The sequence below is a fragment of the Argopecten irradians genome, unplaced genomic scaffold (assembly GCF_041381155.1).
Source record: "Argopecten irradians isolate NY unplaced genomic scaffold, Ai_NY scaffold_0052, whole genome shotgun sequence".
NCBI classification, from domain to species: Eukaryota; Metazoa; Mollusca; class Bivalvia; order Pectinida; family Pectinidae; genus Argopecten; species Argopecten irradians.
Window position 1 is genome coordinate 16,079 of NW_027187519.1, and position 20,451 is coordinate 36,529.

Here is a 20,451-nt window from a genome sequence, read left to right on the forward strand (position 1 = left end):
GTCATGATACAATAAAAATATTTTGGAACAAACACATTTCTGATATTTATTAGCATTTAAACGTTTTGATAATTAACTTATTCATAATAATTAATGCATTTTGACTATTTTTCGATCAAATTTCACAGTTCGTTTTTCAACGAATTTTCCATAAATTCCGTGGTAAGTGCCCTTTCATATGTGAATGGACGATTAAAATACAGTGTAATAAAACTTTGAAGTCAGTATTAAGTTCCGCTGACGATAAAAATGCATGTAACAAAAATATCTCTTGAAATAGACCACGGGAAATTATACATTGAATTATTACGAAATCTGCAAATATTTGATAATTGCTACGATCACAAATAAAATTTGATTAATTCTGATAAATCAGCTTATTACAAGTAGAGGATAATTTTTCAGTGCATTTTCATATGCCGCATTAAGTTCAGTTTGTTATTGCGTTTAAACAAGTGTTACATTTTAGTAATTTGGTACCTCAATTCTGAAAATTTCTAGTTCGTAATATATTACTCTTGGTCATGGAAAAAAGTGTTGAACATTTCTTTTTACATAGAAAACGTTATGTTTTCAACAGTACCGCATCAAAAATTTCATGTAAGTTGAATCGCCAAAATAATTTCATAATAACCCAAAATCTGGGCTAGGAATTACATTATCAGACAAGTGACTTCTGGTACTTTGTTGACAAGACTGCTGAAAATCAGTGCAGGTGGACAAAATGCTGACAGTAAGGTTTTAAAGATTCAATTTAGAATAGACTTAAAGATGCTCCACGCTGACAAATGGTATTTTTCATGTATTGGGAGCAGACGAGTTAGTATTTAAACCCTACTCCAGTTACAGGTCAAGTTCTTACTTTACACCATTACCACCATGAAAAGTTTAGTTATTTTTTAAATTTTGCTTCAAGTTAAAAATATGAAAAATTCATTGTTGCATCCCGAAAAAATTCCGTGCCACTAGTTTGTTAGGTGTTTATTAGTTAATTGACATTTTTAAAATGAAGTACTGATTGCGCATTGTAAGTCTTTTAACCACAGGCGAAATAAATTATTGTGAAATATTATTTTTTTGTGTTAATTCAATCTGGCAATATATATCACGATTAAAACACCAATTATTGTGATCAAATTGATTAACATCATTTATGCTGACAGTCGGCGGTGGAGCATCTTTAAGAAAATAACTTAAGAAAATACCTTCATTTGTGGGTACCTGGTATATTGCTACATCGTTTTTATATATTCACTTGGTTATAGCACACAGTCTTTTTTAAGCATGACAAATTTTCCTTGATCAAATCTGTTTTGGCAGACGACTCTCTTTATGAAATCACGCGATAGTTCATGAGATATAAGCAAAATTGTAAACATTACGTAGACATGTACAGGTCCCTGAGGTATTTAGGGCACTTGACTATACAAATTATTACCCCTACAAATATTTGTATTACTCAACCCAATTAGTATGAGCGCTTACATCTAGAAATAAAAACATCTAGAATTTATATTAAAATTAGATGAATTCCAGTGAGTGAGTCATTTTTTTCAAGAGTCTGCATCATTTGTGCTATTGTTTCAGAGCAGATATTTACCTACCAGTTGTTTAGTTTATCATCGATTACTTTATACGTAACCACATAACTTTTATCTAAATTTCTATGTTAAGTTTTGGGTTCACACAGAAGCCAGAGTTGTAACCCTCTCCTTCAAAAATGCAAGTACAATTACCCACCCCTCAAAAATTTATCTGGAGCACTGCATGGTTATATATTCATTATTAATTAAAATAAGAGCTGTCAATTTTTTTTTTTTTTTTTATTGTAGGCTGCAGTCTATAACAAAGTTTATGAAGATGGTGCCTTCGCCTACTTTGTAAGTAGTTTCTTGCATATTTATGGCTAGTGGAGATTAAGTCTGATGAAAGAAAAAACATAAAAACTTTTTAAAGACAAATCTGCTTGATACAAATTTCTGCTTATCATAATTATAAGGTAAATTAAGATTCCTGGTTTTGGCTCCTCTTTATACATTTCTTCTGTGATTTTTGATGCTGTTTAAAACAGCATTCTTGAGTACGACTCGGTGAGCCTTTGCACATCAAACATGGAAACCACTCCGCTGTGAAAATTAAAAGATGTTTTGTTCTATTTCACTTAATACTTGTTGGTATGAAAAAATAAAACCCCCAATATTCAAAACCACGAGACATTGACTTTGTGCATACTTTTATTATGTACACCACATGAATGGTGTTGTTTTAAGTTGTTCAGTTTGGACTCTATGATATATTGTATACGTACTCCGAGGATCAGTTAGTCTCCCGAAAAATCATGAACAACGCCGTTCTTCGCTGTCTTCCTCCACGACAGACTTTCGGAGGATTTTGGATTGTGTATGTTTTATTTAAATTTTACGTAATTCATGCTACTGATCGTTTATTGTTATCAAATGTTAGGAAGATAACTGCAAAAAAAAGTTTCTTATAATGCTTATATAATGTTTTTTGTGTTGGTTGCATTGACAAACTATATCTGATGATGTTATTGCGCAGGAAAAGTTTTAATGGATTTGAGTACGTGTTTTTCCTCCCTTGATCTGTCACTGGAGTTGTGTCTTTTGTTTATCGACAACTGTGTTATGTGAAAGGGAAGGAAACAGTACATAAATTTCTCAACATAAATCTTACAAAATATAATGATAATATAGATCTATATATATATATACGAAGCAACTTTAAAGTGACAAATGAACTTATATTGCCTTGTAATGTATGGTAGCCTTATGAAGACTTGCTAAAGTCTGATGTATTGCACGAACGTTTTCTTGATGTTAGCGTTCTTATGAATTCAAAAAAAAAATGAATGTTATATAAGTAACCAAATAATGTACCTTTTACTTGGCAAAAATATATGGGACCAACTGTTTTAATTATATAAGTCATGAATTCGGCAAAAGCAAAACTCACTACAAAATGTTCTGCACGATAATATCTCGCCTACCAGTTACTTGTTAACGTTAGGCTTACAAAGACTTGCTGAAGTCCGATACATTACATGAAGTTTTTCTTGATGTTAACATCTAGGGTTACTTGTGAATTTAAAAGAAATCTTAAGTGGATATACAATTATGAAATTAGTAAAACCCTTTAGTTTGGCAAAAGAGTATCTGGCTACGATTTTAGGATAAGCCTAGTCCAAAAGATCGTCAACAAAGTCAACAGCATGTTAGTTTTTTATCCAAAAAAAAGGAAACCAAAACAGTAATCAGGAGAATGAGTAATATTTCTAATGTTATATTTTTCCCCCTGAAATATTTTTTATTACAAAATTAAGTGGATATTTAGTTACGGGTTATGTATTTCAACTTTATCTTTTTATTGTCTTTGATGAGAACATCGAATGGAAATTGATAATTTAAGTAATTAATAAAGAATTATAAAAAAATTATACTCAGAATCTGAAACTGGTTTCTTTGGTGTTGAAATACATTTATATCCGACATAAATATGATATCAAATTTAATGTATCAATTATTTCTGAAAATTGAGTTATTCAACATACTTGATTCTTGAAAAACTTTAAAATATCATAAACATAAATCTATGGAATACCGTAAATATGTTTGTTTAAAAAACTCTTGAAATTCAACACTGCACACTTGAGTATAACTAAAATTTCAAATATTAAAAGAAAATAAAACTCAATTTTCCCTTATTTCCTTTGTTTGAGTCCGTTCATCACACAGCAACTATTAGTGGCCATTGGACACTTTGTTGGTACATTTATGGGCCAAAATAAAAGGCCTTTTTCCTCTAGAGAAAATATGTTGCCACATATGTTCATGTTAAATATTTTCCCAAAATAAAGATTTAACTCTCCAAAATATACACATTTAAAAAACAAAAACCCCCCCCACATACTATGTAAATTTTTCTCCAGGTGAAAAAGGTACAGGCCCCTAAAAATTATTTGAGTATAGAAAATCACTGTTCCTTTTAGAAACCTTTAATAAATTTGCGTTTAAATGAATTAATCTTTTGTACAAAGTGTTTTTGAAGGGTCCCCGTCCAGTAAGTATTTTGCTCTATAAACAAATTTTTTTTGTATTTTTTTTTTTCCCAGAATTGTGTTCTGAAAGGTGCTATATTGTAGGCTTGTTTTAAGAGTGAAACTTGTGGGCCAAAAATGGGTTTGGTGATGATGGACGTTTTATTAGTTTAAACATACTCATAAAAACTATTAACATGTCGATGAACAAAAAAATGTAAGGACGTGGCCAGGATTGTTGGTGGGAGGACAAGCTGGAGTGCCCAAAATTTACCACGGTCATGCAATCAGCAATTTGGAAAATGCCCCACATTGGGATCTCGAACTGAGTCTGCTGACCAAGAGAGGTGGGAAGCTGCTTGTAGTAATATTGTCCATAAGACATCTTAACCCACTTCGGCCATGGCATAGTCCCCTTAACATACCAAATCAAGGGAATCAATTGATTAAAATCAAAGTATGATCTAGATAAGTATTACAGATTAATTAATGGTTGAACCAACTTTAAATCGGATTTTAATCAAGCCATTGTTCTGTTATAAAACAAATTCTCCTGGTCCCTTGGGATTTGTTATAGTCTTATATTCCCAATTCTTTAATTAAAGCGATCACATTAATGAGTTTTCTTACTGACTGACCATAGAAATTTCAACCTATTTATTTCTTTATCTCTTTAATTTTCAATCATTTTGGTGACACCCTTTAAAGATGGAAATTCTTATATGGGAGCACTGCCAGATTTATATGTTCAAAACTGCGACTTGGTAACTAAGTGAGAACCTTAACAAAACACAAAAGATTGTTGAACCTGTGCATGCCTATGGACTTTCCAGCTGAATTATCATGTCGTCATGATCACTGATTGTCCCAATGGTCTGTGTCAGCAATAGCTCATGATATGGGCTAGTAGCCGCGCCGTCTGTTGAAAGGAATGTTTCATCCTTCTTGAATATAATGACATGTTTATTTATTATATGTAAAAAGTCCTCTTTTATATGTGTATCAAAGTGTAAAACCGCATTCTAGTTGCCTCTTGTAGGACATATGTTTGTGTAAAACCCTAATAATTCTGTTGACATACAGGCATAAAAATACTCAAAACCAATAAAAACAAAAATTAACATTGATTAAATTTCACCAAACAAACCTTATTCGAAATCCAATGAAACTATCAGACTACAGATCCAACTTGTTAACATATCCATAAATCCCATGGAAGAAGTTTCCTCCATTAGACACCATCTGTACTTCATATACAACAAAAACTCTTGAATCAATGTTGGAAAAATGAAGGTCAACGTGATTTTATAAAAAAACCTTTGATCAACAGGATTGACGGGATACCCATTATTCTTTGTATATAGTGCGGTAATATCGCAGTACTATTGCCGCAACCTTACTAAAGTTTTCTGTGTTAGGATGCTTCTAGTACAATTATGCGGCACTAATGCTGGGCAACACAAGTTTTTTAGGTCCTCTGACCCGAAGGGTCAGGATGAACCTATTGTTTTTTTTTTCCCATCCATGCACCGTCCGTCGTCGTGCGGCCGTGCGACGCCCTCCCGTGCGCCGTGCAGTAAACTTTTTCTTCAAACGACCTTTTTCTCTCAATAACTGGAAGGCCCAGGGTAACTCATATTTAAGCCCTGATAGGTTAGCTGGGCATGGAAGGCTACACCAGGTATTGTTCAAATAAATGACCTTGACGCTTCATTCAAGGTCACGGGGATCAAATACGCTAAAAGTCCGTTAAAACAACTTCTTGTGAATAACTAAGAGGCCTAGAGGACCTGAATATTATGCCTGTAGGCATGCATGGCAAAAAGGGGCTAACAATTTTGTTCCCAAATAAATTACGCTTGACCTCATTCAAAGGTCTCCGAGGCTCAAATAGGCTAAAATCTTAAACAACTTCTTCTCAAGACCAAAGGCCCAGGGTACTGATATTTGGGCCTGTAGGATGCTGGGGGATGAAGGGCTACCAAGTTTTGTTCATAATGAATGACCCTTGACCTTCATTCAAGGTCAAAGGGGTTCAAAAAAGGCTAAAATCTTTAAATCAACTTCCTTCTCAATAACCAAAGGCCCAGGGTACTGATATTTGGCCTGTAGCCATGCTGGGATGAAAGGGGCTACCAAGTTTGTTCAAATTAAATGACCTTGAAACCTTCATTCAAGGTCACAGGGTCAAAAAGGCTTAAATCTTTAAACAACTTCTTCTCAATAACCAGAGAGGACAAGGGTACTGATATTTGAGGCCTGTAGGATATGCTGGGGATGAAGGGCTACCAAGTTTGTTCAAAATAAAATGACCTTGAACCTTCATTTCAAGGTCACAGGGGTCAAATAAGGCATTAATTTCTTTAAACAACTTCTTCTCAAGAACCAGAAGGCCAAGGAGAACTGAATATTGGTGGTGCCTTGTAGCATGCTGGGATGAAGGGCTACCAAGTTTGTTCAAATGAAATGACCTTGACCCTTCATATCAAAGGTCACAGGGGTCAAAATAGGCATTAAAATCCTTTAAACCTAAACTTCTTGTCAATAACTAAGAGGCCTGAGAGACCTGATATTAGCCCTGTGGAACATGCTTGGATGAAGGGCTACCAAGTTTAGTTTCAAATGAATGACCTTGATCTTCATTCACTAGGTCACGGGGGTCAAAAAGGCTAAAATCCTTTAACAAACTTCTTCTCAAGAACCAGGAAGGCCCAGGGTACTGATATTTGGCCTGTAGGATGCTGGGATGGAGGGCTACCAAGTTTGTTCAAAATAAATGACCTTGACCTTCATCAAGGGTCACAGGGGTCAAATACCCGCTAAAATCCTTTAAACAACTTCTGTTGTGAATAACTAAGAGAGGCCTAGAGACCTGATATTAGGCGCTGTGGCATGCTAGGATAAAGGGCTACCAAGTTTGTTCAAATAAATGACCTTGACCTCTATTCAAGGTCACGGAGGAGGGTCAAATAGGCTAAAATCTTTAAAAGATGACTTCTTTCTCAAGAACTCAGAAGGCCCAAGGGATAAACTGATATTGGGCCTGTAGACATGCTTTGGGATGAAGGGCTACTACCAAGTTTGTTCAAATGGAATGGGACCTTGACCTTCATATCCTAGGTCACAGGGTTCAAATAGGCTAAAATCTTTTAACATGACTTCTTGTCAATGAACTTAGAAGGCCCAGATGACTGATATATGGCCTGTATGCATGCCTGGGATGAAGGTCATCGGCTACCAAGTTTGTTCAAATCAATGACCTTGACGCGTCATTCACAACGTCCAAAGAAGGGGCTTCAAAAGAAAGGCTAAAAACATTAAGAAAACGACTTTCTTCTCAATAAGACAGAAGGCCCAGGTACTGAATATTTTGCCTGTAGGATGGCGGGGATGAAGGGCTACCAAGTTTGTTCAAATAAAAATGTACCTTGACCTTCAGTTCAAGGTCACAGGGGTCAAATAGGCTAAAATTCTATTTAAACTACTTCTTCTTAAGAACCAGAAGGCCCAGGATACTGATATTTGGCCTGTAGCATATGCTGGGATGAAGGGCTACCAAGTTTGTTCGAATAAATGACCATGACCTTCATTCAAGGTCACAGGGTCAAAAATGCTAAAATCTTTAAACAACTTCTTAGTCAATAAACAAAGAGACCTAGAGGACTGATATTTGGCCTGTGACCATGCTTGGATAGAAGGGCTATCCCAAGTATTTGTTTCAAATGACTGACCTTGACCTTCATTCAAGGTCACGGGGGTCAAAAAGGGCTAAAATCTTTAAATGACTTCTTCTCAAGAATCAGAAGGCCCAGGGTACCTGATATTTGGCCTGTAGGCTTGATGCTGGGATAAAGGGCTACCAAGTTTTGTTCAAATAAATGACCTTGACCTTCATTTCAAGTCACAGGGTGGTCAAATAGGCTAAAATAATTTTTAAACAACTTCTTGTGAATAACAAAGAGGGCCTAGAAGACCCTGATATTAGTAGGCCTGTGGCATGCTTGGATAGAAGGGCTACTCAAGTTTGTTCAAATAAAATGACCTTGACCTTCATTCAAGGTCACGAGGGCCTCAAATAGGCTAAAAATCTTTAAATGACTTCTGTCTCAAGAACCAGAAGGCCCAGGGGTACTGATATTGGGGCCTGTCGTCATGGCTGGGGATGAAGGGCTACCAAGTTTGTTCAAATGAAGGACCTTGACCTTCATTCAAGGTCACAGGTGCACAAATAGGCTAAAATCTTTAAGATGAACTTCTTCTCAAGAACCAGAAGCCCAGGGTACTGATATGAGCATGTGGCATGGTAGCATGGCTGGGATGAAGGGCTTAACCAAGTTTGTTCAAATGAATGACCTTAACCTTCATTCAAGGTCCTCACAGGGGCTCTCAAAAAGGCTAAAATCTTTAGAAATACGACTGTCTTCTCAATAACCGTTAAGGATTGACATGAAAGTCAGGTACTGATATCGTCGTGGCCTGTAGCCGTGCCGTGGGCTTATATTTCGAGTGGTTCTTCTCAATAACCGGGCCCTACCATATTTGGCCTGTAGTTTGTTCAAATAAAATGACCTTGACCTTCATTCAAGGTCACGGGGGTCAAATAAGGCTAAAATCTTTAAAATGACTTCTTCTCAAGAACCGAAGGCAAGGGTACTCATATTGGGCCTACAGCATGCTGGGGATGAAGGGCTACCAAGTTTTATGTCGAATGAAGACCTTGACCTTCAATATAAGGTCACAGGGGTCAAAAAAAAGGCTAAAAATCCTTTAAACAACTTCTTGTCCAATAACTAAGAGGCATCTAGAGACCTGATATTAGGCCTCTTGACATGCTTGGATGAAAGGGCTATCAAAATTTCGTTCAAATGAATGTGCCTTGATCTTCATTCAAGGTCATGGGGGTCAAAAAGGCTAAAATCTAATAAATGACTATTCTTCCTCAAGAACCGAAGGAGGGCCCAGGGAACTCATATTAAGTAAGCCCTGTAGGTTGCTTGATTGAAAGGGCTTACCAAGTATTGTTTCAGAATAAGATGACCTTAAAACGCGTCATTCAAGGTCCACAGGGGTCAAAAACGCTAAAAAAATCTTTAAAACGACATATCTGTCAAGAACCAAAGGCCCAGGGTACCTTGAAATGAGGCCTGTAGGATGCCTGGATTGAAGGCCTAACCAAGTTTTGTTTCAAATACAATGAACCTTGACCTTCATTCGAGGTTACAGGGCTCAAAAAGGGCCTAAAATGCCTTTAAATGAACTTCTTGTGAAGAACTAAGAAGGCCTAGAGACCCTAGAATGGGCCCTGTGGCATGGCTGGGGATGAAGGGCTAACCACGTTTGTTCAAATGAATGACCTGTGGACCTTCCATTCAAGGTCCACAAAGGGCTCAAAAAGGCTAAAAATCTTTAAATAACGTTCTTCACAAGAACCAGAAGGCCCAGGGTAACAGCATTGGCATGTACATGCTAGGGATGAAGGGCTACCAAGTTTGTTTCCTTGACCTTCATTCAAGGTCACGCAGGGGTCAAATAGGCTAAAATCATTAAAACGTACTTCTTCTCAAGAACAAGATGGCCCCAGGGTACTGATATTTGGCACCTGTAGGATGCTGGGATGAAGGCTACTACCAAGTTTGTATTCAAAATAAATGACCTTGACCTTCATTCAAGTCATACAGGGGGTCAAATAGGGCTAAAATCTTAGTAAAGATATACTTCTTCTCAAGAACCAGAGAGGCCAGGGTACTGATATTGGGCCTGTAGAGATGCATGGGATTAAGGGCTACCCAAGTTTGTTCGAAATGAACAACATAACAAGGACCTTGACCTTCATTCAAGGTCACGAGGGGTCAAAAAGGCTAAAATCCTTTAAACAACTTCTTGATGATTAACTAAGCGGCCTAGAGACCTGATATTAGGGCCTGTGGCAATGCTGGCGATGAAGGGCTATTCCAAGTCTTGTTCAAATAAATTGGCCTTGACCTTCATTCAACGGTCACAGTGGTCAAAAAGGCTAAAATCTTTAAACAACTTCTTTTCAAGATACCAGAAGGCCCATGGGTACTGATATTTGGCCTGTAGGATGCTGGATGAAGGGCTACCAAGTTTGTTCAAATAAATGACCCTTGACCTTCATTCAAGGTCACAGGGGGTCAAAAATGTAGGCTAAAATCTTTAAATGACTTTCTTGTGAAGAAACGCAAGAAGGCCAAGCTGGGGTACTGATATTGGGCATGCAGCAATGCTTGGATAAAGGGCTAACAAGTATTGTTCTAGATATATGGTGACCTTGACCTGCATTCAAGGTCACCCCCCACGAGGCTCAAATAGGGATAAAAACTTTAAATGACTTCTTTCTCCCAAGAACCCGAATGGACAAGGGTAAATGATATTGGGACATGTGACACTGATTGTGATGAAGGGCACCCATGTGTTTTGTTAGAAATGGAAGACCTTGACCCGTGCATCAAGGGTCAAAGGGGGCCAAATAGGCCCTAAAATCTGTTAAATGACTTCTTCTCAAGAACCAGAAGGCCAGGGTACTGATATTGAGGCATGTAGCTGGTTGCCTGCTGGGCAGTAAGGGCAGTACCGAAGTTTTGTTCAAATAAATAATAGAAAGATTAACTTGACCTTTATTAAAGGTCAAAGGGGTCAACAAATCAGAGCGAAAATCTGTTTAAAACGACTTCTCCTCAAGAACCAGAAAGCCCAGTCGGGTAATGAATATTAGCATGTGGCTTGCTTGGATTAGGGGCTAACCATGCTTTGTTCCAAATGGAATGTCTCTGACCTTCTTGCTGAGTAGGTAAATGGAGGTCAAAAAAAGGCTAAAAGCCTTGTAAACATATTCTTGGTGAATAATCTAAGAGGCCTGTTGAGACCTCGTTATTACGGCCTGTTGGAATGTCTGAGATGAGAGGCTACAGCAAGTTGTTCAAATAAATGACCGATTGACCCGTCAGTCATAGTCACAGGGTCAAAATAAGCTTAAAATCTTTATAAACAAACTTCATGTCACAGAACCAAGAGGCCTAGGGTACCTGATATTTTGAGCCTGTTAAAATGCTGGGATGAAGGTGCTACCAAGTTTGTTCCAAATAAATGACCTTTGACGCCTTCATTCAAGGTCACGGGCGTCAAAAAGGCTAAAATCTTTAAAACGACTTCTTCTCAAGAACCGAAGGCCCAGGGTACTGATATTTGGCCTGTAGGATGCGGTAGCTGGGATGAAGGGCTACCAAGTTTGTTCAAATAAATGACCTTGACCTTCATTCAAGGTCACAGGGGTCAAATAGGCTAAAATCCTTTAAACAACTTCTTGTGAATAACTAAGAGGCCTAAGACCTGATATTAGGCCTGTGGCATGCTGGGATGAAGGGCTACCAAGTTTGTTCAAAATAAATGACCTTTGACCTTCATTCAAGGTCACAGGGTCAAAAAGGCTAAAATCTTTAAACAACTTCTTCTCAAGAACCAGAAGGCCCAGGGTACTGATATTTGGCCTGTAGGATGCTGGGATGAAGGGCTACCAAGTTTGTTCAAATAAATGACCTTGACCTTCATTCAAGGTCACAGGGGTCAAATAGGCTAAAATCCTTTAAACAACTTCTTGTGAATAACCAGAAGGCCTAGAGACCTGATATTAGGCCTGTGGCATGCTGGGATGAAGGGCTACCAAGTTTGTTCAAATAAATGACCTTGACCTTCATTCAAGGTCACAGGGTCAAAAAGGCTAAAATCTTTAAACAACTTCTTCTCAAAAACAGAAGGCCCAGGGTACTGATATTTGGCCTGTAGGATGCTGGATGAAGGGCTACCAAGTTTGTTCAAATAAATGACCTTGACCTTCATTCAAGGTCACAGGGGTCAAATAGGCTAAAATCCTTTAAACAACTTCTTCTCAATAACCAGAAGGCCCAGGGTACTGATATTTGGCCTGTAGGATGCTGGGATGAAGGGCTACCAAGTTTGTTCAAATAAATGACCTTGACCTTCATTCAAGGTCACAGGGGTCAAATAGGCTAAAATCCTTTAAACAACTTCTTGTGAATAACTAAGAGGCCTAGAGACCTGATATTAGGCCTGTGGCATGCTGGGATGAAGGGCTACCAAGTTTGTTCAAATAAATGACCTTGACCTTCATTCAAGGTCACGAGGGTCAAAAAGGCTAAAATCTTTAAACAACTTCTTCATAAGAACCAGAAGGCCCAGGGTACTGATATTTGGCCTGTAGGATGCTGGGATGAAGGGCTACCAAGTTTGTTCAAATAAATGACCTTGACCTTCATTCAAGGTCACAGGGGTCAAATAGGCTAAAATCCTTTTAAACAAATTCTTGTGAATAACTAAGAGGCCTAGAGACCTGATATTAGGCCTGTGGCATGCTGGGATGAAGGGCTACCAAGTTTGTTCAAATAAATGACCTTGACCTTCATTCAAGGTCACGAGGGTCAAAAAGGCTAAAATCTTTAAACAACTTCTTCTCAAGAACCAGAAGGCCCAGGGTACTGATATTTGGCCTGTAGGATGCTGGGATGAAGGGCTACCAAGTTTGTTCAAATAAATGACCTTGACCTTCATTCAAGGTCACAGGGGTCAAATAGGCTAAAATCCTTTAAACAACTTCTTGTGAATAACTAAGAGGCCTAGAGACCTGATATTAGGCCCGTGGCATGCTGGGATGAAGGGCTACCAAGTTTGTTCAAATGAATGACCTTGATCTTCATTCAAGGTCACAGGGGTCAAATAGGCTAAAATCTTTAAATGACTTCTTCTTAAGAACCAGAAGGCCCAGGGTACTGATATTGGGCATGTAGGATGCTGGGATGAAGGGCTATCAAGTTTATTCAAATGAATGACCTTGATCTTCATTTAAGGTCACGGGCGGCAAATAGACTAAAATCTTTAAATGACGTCTTCTCAAGAACCAGAAGGCCCAGGGTACTGATATTGAGCATGTGGCATGCTGGTAGCATGCTGGGATGAAGGGCTACCAAGTTTGTTCAAATGAATTACCTTGACCTTCAATCAAGGTCACAGAGGTCAAATAGGCTAAAATCTTTAAACGACTATGTTGTATTGTACTAATAGTCAGATGACCGTTAAGGCCCATGGGGCCTCTTGTTTTTTCATTATTTTAGTCATTTTTTACCCCTTTTGGCCTCGCCCATCTACCCCTGGAGGTTGGCCAGGACCAATATGGATATGATGCTAAAATGCTATCACAGGGTAATAATTCTAACCAAGTTTGACTGTTTCCTATGAAAATTAAGCAAATAATTGCTCATGAATGTGTGTTTTTCCAATATCAATTAAAATAGATTTGACCCCTAATCAGGGGAAAGTCTGAGATGCCAGGGCCATGAAATTCACAATTTTTGTACAGGGCCTTAGAAAGACCTTCCAATCTATGAAGAGTATTTGGTTCCATCAAATTTGTAAATTCAGAAGAAGACTTTTGAAATTTTAGCCATTTTGACCAATTTTGGCCCCACCTCTCGGGCTCCTGGGGGGGGGTAAGTCGTGGAAAAATTGTTAATAGGATTTAGGTGACCTAATAAGTTTCCGTGGCTTGAGGAACAATTGGAACCCCTATATAATACTTTTAACTTTTTTTCAGTCACTGTATCATGTTCAAATGTCCCATCATGTTCAGATGCCCCTAACGTTGCTACATGTAGTACTACTACCGTTTACCGTTACTGATGAGCCCAGTAGGGTAAGTATTTACAGTTGCAGTGTTTTATCATCAACACACTCAGATAATCAATTAACTAAAACACAATACAATTCGTTATAAAATTCTCTTTTTGTATACATGGATACATGTTACCAGTATATTAATTTTGATAACTCCCCCAACTCTTTGAAAAACAATTAATCTTTCAAAGTTCCTCAACCAGTGGAAAAAAAAAAGAGTCTGAGAAATTAGTTTTGGTAAGTCTTGTAAGTTATTTGATTTCTTATTTTGTACTATATATTTTTTGCTATACTGGTAAGAGGTAATGAAACTTGTTTCTCTATTTTTTTTTCAGGAAAACGTTCAACATCACATTGTGATGAATCCAGAAGTAGTAAGTATTTTGATCTGTCATTCAATATTCAAATGAGTTTAAATCAAGAACATAAATTGATGTGAAAGTTATTGAACATGTAAACATAAAATGAAGCCATCTCAAAAATAAGTTAGTTAATGGTATTTTTAAAACAACATCTATCTTATGATCATGTAACAAAATCCAGAAATCCAATGACTGAGCTGTGCTTTTAGAAATATTAGAGATCTAACTCCAACTCCGCACATAATTTGCATGCTTTTGTTATTGATTTTCACCTAGTGATAGAGGTTCTTTTTATTGTTTAAACATAAACGGACCTCAACAGTATATGTGTGTTTGAACATTTGTACTTCAGAAAAACAGAAAACCACATCTGTCCTGACAGAAAAAAACCTCCTTCTTGACAACCAGAGGCTTCAAGAAGAAATAGAGAAAATAAAAGAGGACAGAAAAAGAATCAAAACTGAAAGTGAAAAGTTGGAAAAAGTGCCTACTGGACCTTGAGTTGGAAAAAGTGCCTACTGGACCTTGAAGTTACAGCACGAATTTCAATTTTAAATGTACATGTATTTAACTTTTATATCTTGTTAAAACAAGCGACAGTTTCAATATATTACTTCTAAAGTATACTTGAACACAAATAAGTTGATACAAAGTGTCTTTGCATGCAGTCTTATTAAAATTAGACTTGTAAATCCGCTCCACTACGATACTCTACCTTACGCTCTAATACAAGTTCTTACATGGTCTGAGGTGACCCTGTATGGGAAGTTGTTAGATCTTGTATTGGAACGTAACGTAGAACAGCATAGTGGGAGCAGAATTTCAAGTTCTAATTTTTAATGAGATTGCTATGCATGGGGCTTAACCTTAGGTATAAGTGTTGACTTAATATATAATTACAGATTGTTGTGTTGTTTGTAAATTTTGGCAAAATACAACAATTTACAACTCAACAGTTACACACTTTTTATCAACTTAGTTATGTTAAGTACACCTAAGAAGTGATACATAGGCATATCAAACAGAGTTGACTTATTTTAAAAGTATTGTCTGGCAATATGATTTCTTACATGTTTTCCATCTGGCTGAGCAAGTACTTATCCCTGATCTTGGATATGGAGTTGATTGTTTGTTATCAATCTCCACATCCAAGATGTCCGACCTTAATATACCTATATTGTGTAATATAATACATGCTGATGTCACAGTCACTGCACCCTCAGGTGCCATTCTGAGACCGAATCTCAGGCAAGGAAATCTGGCCTTCAATACTCCGAAGGTTTGTTCTACTCTCGAACTCTGGTCCTACACAGGCTGCTGTTGAAACCGTTCCTGTGACCGGTCAGCTGGATGAAGGTATGGTGTCATCATATACCTTCTGCATGCGTACCCAGAGTCTCCCAGCAACAAACCATCATGTACTCCTGTTATGTAATTAAAAGATGACTATTTAGACTTTCAACAATAGTGTGTTAAAAAAAAAATCCCCACTTTTCAATTATTTGAAACAACAAAACTTAAATAATTAGCCTACATAAATAACTTGTTTTCATTATCAATCTATATATCTATGTAGAGATATGAAATCTCCATATTGTAACGTATGAAATAATTCGTGAACGTCTTCGAATCAACTGTCTAAGAATATAATTATAATTGACTCATAACCATTTTCAAATTGGTCTTTCAATGCAGAGGAATTCCAAATCCTGGAGTCATGGACACTGCCTGGCCAGGATGCATTGAAGCTTGTTATCCTCATGTGGGCATCACAGATTGCCTGTTGCATAAATACACATTTACACGTAACAGTGTATTTCATATTTATTACATGTGTATTAGTTTATACTTGTTATTTATATAGAAAAACGATGAATTTCAGCATTGTGTAGAAACTACATTAACATCTTACAATATGGTTTATAATTCATTTCATATGAAAAGTGAAATTTCACATCAAAAGAAAGTGAAATATAGTGAATTACCATATTTTTTTTAAAAAGCACAATTTAATATTAATTCGCAAATTTAATAGCTTATTATGTACAGAAGATCTATTTAATGAAAGTTTTCCTGCATATAAAAAAACTGTTTTCAGTAATAATACTTTCCATAAACTTTTCAAGATCAACACAGGTAAGATATTTATTATTTATTTGAAAGACTGTGACATTACGTATGCAACTAACTTTGTCAAGGCATTAATGACTATTTGGACCGTTATACAGTCAAAAATTTACCGGTAAAAAGTTCACCTCCCTGTAGGAGGTTGTCTCTCTTGAACTGTTATGAGACATACATTTCGTGTATCGAATAAATATTTTTATTTTCGTAATTTTTACTGTACGTTAAGGGAATGATACCCTTTTCTATTCAGGAAGTCAGCTTCGTTCTGTGTTGGGCGTTTTATTCTTATGAAGGTTCCATCAACGCAGCCGAGCACATTAGGGAATCCTTAGAATGAGTAAAGGGAACCGGTATTGTATTTCATATTTTCACATCAATGTATTTTATTCATGATTGTTTTGTTTCAGCTTTTTTTTCTCGTTATCAATGAAACACAGGTACAGTATACATGTATAATATAAGTGCATTGCATATACGCGGTACATTTTATCTCTATTATACAAACATACACTTGTGATTGTTTCATATTAACTCTTTATCAGAGAGCAATGCTTTCCAGCAAGTACTAGATATCGTCACATGTATAGAAAAAAAAACCAACACACTCCTAACTATTTACCAGGGTTCTATGTAATATAGAATAAATATAGCTCCCCCATACTGTACTATATCTTGTACAAAAATATAGGGGAGGGAGGGGGGCTATGATTTTTTTTCTATATTACATTAGAACCCGAGGCACCTGTAATTACTATATATGAACAATAATGCTTGAAATTATATATACACTGGTTTATTTATGTATTTTCATTTATCGTACTTTTTATTTGGCTCATTGTTTTACATTGTCTTTTCGTCAAATCGATATTTAGGCTAAATTGAAATATATCAAACCTACTGTACTGTATTTTCATTTACTGTACATGTACTAGGCTTTTATCAATATCTCTCTCTCTTATCTAAATAATTTCGTAAGTTGCTATGATTTGTCCATATTGATTTCGTTTTTGTCTTATTAAATATACTTTTAATTTTCAAAAATGTGTTGACCTTATTTGAGGCCCTTTCCAAATTTTTTAAAGTCGACAAACAAACGTCGTGTCGGCAACATTAATAAGACTGCGGACTAATTATCATTGACTTGAATGCAACTTTTTTTAGTTGCGTTTTTTAATTGACATTTAATTAGTTATGATATACACATTTATTAGTTCCATACAGTACTGTAGTCGCTTGATGTGTATAATTTAATTACATCAAACTGTGATATGAAATGCAAACGAAGAAACCATGAACAACTTTAGTGTTCAACTCAAGTTAAATGTAGCTTGTTGTCACAGAAGGTTGCTTGTTTAGTAACACCGTCGTCATCACTGACTCACGTCACTTCCGCTACCGTTGAAGTTTTGGATTGAGTGTTGTTTTGAAGGACGGCGTGTGTAAACTGCTGTTATTTCAATATATGTGAGCTTTTTTGTTTTGAAAACAATATTTTTTCATGCACGATCTTACCTGCTATTGACCCAAACTCTTGTTTGACTGTTGTTGCCGCCCTGCCAGTCGGAAATTTGATGAAATCTTTCACAAGACTGGTCAAAGCTCTTGTGACACGCCGCACAATCCTGCTAATGGTGGGCTGGGAAATCCTGTTCAAAGAATCGCCAATCAACTGCTGGAACGCGCCTGTTGCAATAGAGGCGGAAGCGCGAGGCTGCGTTTCGTACGATGTGTTACAACATTTTCTATTAGACCTACAATAAAAATGATCGTTCTTGGTCTAAACCTAAACCGACGGAACACTTCGTCCTCGTTTAAAGTTTCTAAGGGGTTTGTCCTGTCCACGAATACCCTTGGTCTTGGAAGAACACGTTCTCTTAATTCACGTTGCACAAATCTACCTCCTGCCATCTTGCGAACTTATTGTGATCTTGAGCATGGGTAGAACTATACTCAAGGAAAGTTGAGAACGTGCTCAAGATTCTGAGCATAGAATTTTTCATGAATACGACCTGAGCATGAGTACGAAAACGGTGAGTACAATATTTGAATTTTGAGCACAAAATCTTGAGTTTGAGCATACAGAACGGTGCTTTGGCGAAATAACTCCATATCACCAGCGAATCTAGCTGCTATGTTCTGGCATAGCTCATTCAAGAACTTGTTCTTGCTGTTTGTCATTACCAAAAATGAATGAAAGGATATATACAATGTTATTAAAGAAATCAAAAGGATGAATATACATCATTTTCCTTAAATTTGAAGACTAATGCTGTTATCTTGAACTAAATATTAAGTAGAAATCCATGCATTTGGTTCTCTACATGCAATCACACTAAATTAGAAAAGAAAATAAATAATTACACTCTAATCGTGCTTTTTATTGCTGTCCTTAAATGACCCTGGCTGTCGATAGGACAAACCATTGACTCATATCTACCTTTGAACATATTTCAACAAACAGGCTTTTGTTGTGTCCAGCTCTATGCATACGTCAGCCAGTGTGCCGTTATGGTGCTGTATGGCCTCAGACACACGACTTAAGCAAGTTGTAAGCCTTAGTACTAACCTCCTTCTTAACAGAACAAGGACTCTGTAGCTGCATCAGTGGAAGTAAATAAAAAAATAGTATAAACATTACTTGAATGGTTATATCTCTTGATACTGAAATTATACTACTGTTTAAATTGGAGAATGAATATTGTATAACTTAAAGCAAACAAATATTATACGAATTCTGTTAACCCCAAGGATGTTTATGGCCAAAGGATTTGGTTACAATCCATGCAGAACTATAGGACAAGTAGCGATTTTTAGGATTTTCCTCTATTTCCCATATTGGGCCCCGCCCCTCCTGCCCCCAGTGGTGTCAGATCAAAAATGTATACAAGTTTTGTTTCCCTTCCCCAAAGGATGTTTGTTGCCAAATTTGATTACAATCCAACCAGAACTCTAGGACAGCAGCGATTTATAGGATTTACTTCTATTATTTGCCCCCCCCCCCCAGGGGGGGTGGGGGGGGGGTTCAGAGCCAAAATTTATACATGTTCTGTTCCCCTTCCCACAAGGATATTTCTGGCCAAATTTGGTTACAATCCATGCAGAACTGTAGACAAATAGCGATTTATAGGATTTACCTCTATTACCCCTATTGGGCCCCGTCCCACCTGCGCCCAAGGGGTCAGGGTACACCATTTATGCAAAATTTGATGCCCTTCTTCTAAAAAGTTTTCTGACCAAATTTTGTTAAAATTTCATGCAGTACTTTATGACAAGTAGCGATTTAAAGAAAATGTTGACAGACGGACGACGGACCGGAACCGCGCCATGGCAAAGGCCTTTGAGTGGGCCAGGTGAGTTAAACAAGAGGCCCAAAGGGGCCATTAATCGTCAGTCTGACTACCTTGACAATAGTAAAAAATACTTATATATGGTGTCACTTTGTCAGGATCATGGTCAGGATCATTTTCAATTTCTTTCAACAAATTTTATTTCAAACAAGAGCCCAAGGCCTTTAACTATAGGAACTTAATTATACAATAGTGTCATGGTTGTCATCTCTTCGATTTGGGATCAACCAAGTAGATGTAACAATACTTTGTCTGGACCATGTCAGGATCACATTTCATGCAAGTTTCAGCCAAATCCTTCGGTAGAACTTGAGATATAAATTCAAAAAATGTTTTTCAAGATGGCGGCTGTGGACGGCCATCTTGATTTCGGATTGGACCTGAAACAATAACAACACATTGTCGGGACCACTGTCAGGATCTATCTTCCCATGCAATTTTCAGCCAAATCGCACCGGTAGAACCTCTGCAGAGACAGTTCAAAATGTGTTATTCAAGATGAGACTAGCGGCCCATCTTGGATCCGGATCTGACACCCCGAAAAATAACAACACTGTTGTCGTAGACCTTATTCAGGAATTCATTGTTCATGCCAAGTTTCAATCAGCCAAATCGCATCGGCTAGAACTTGAGAAGACAGTTCAAAATATTAGTTTTCAAGATGGCGGCTGGCTGGCGGCCATCTTGCGATTTCGGATCGACCCAGCCACAAAATAACAAAAACTTGAGACTCTTCGTCGGACATCTATCAGGATCAATTATCATGCTACAAGTTTCTATCAGCGAAATCGCATTGTAGACAGACCTACGAACGGAAGTCTACTACCAAACAATGTGTTTTCGCAAGATTGGACAGGCA

General features: G+C 37.2%; 2 pseudogenes; both read right to left on the minus strand.

Annotated features, from left to right (window-relative positions):
- Window positions 1–15,155: 15,155 nt before the first annotated feature.
- On the minus strand, window positions 15,156–16,230 carry LOC138311580 (putative nuclease HARBI1; annotated as a pseudogene).
- A 226-nt stretch (window positions 16,231–16,456) lies between these two features.
- LOC138311577 (putative nuclease HARBI1) lies at window positions 16,457–18,292 on the minus strand (annotated as a pseudogene).
- Between the last annotated feature and the right edge of the window lie 2,159 nt (window positions 18,293–20,451).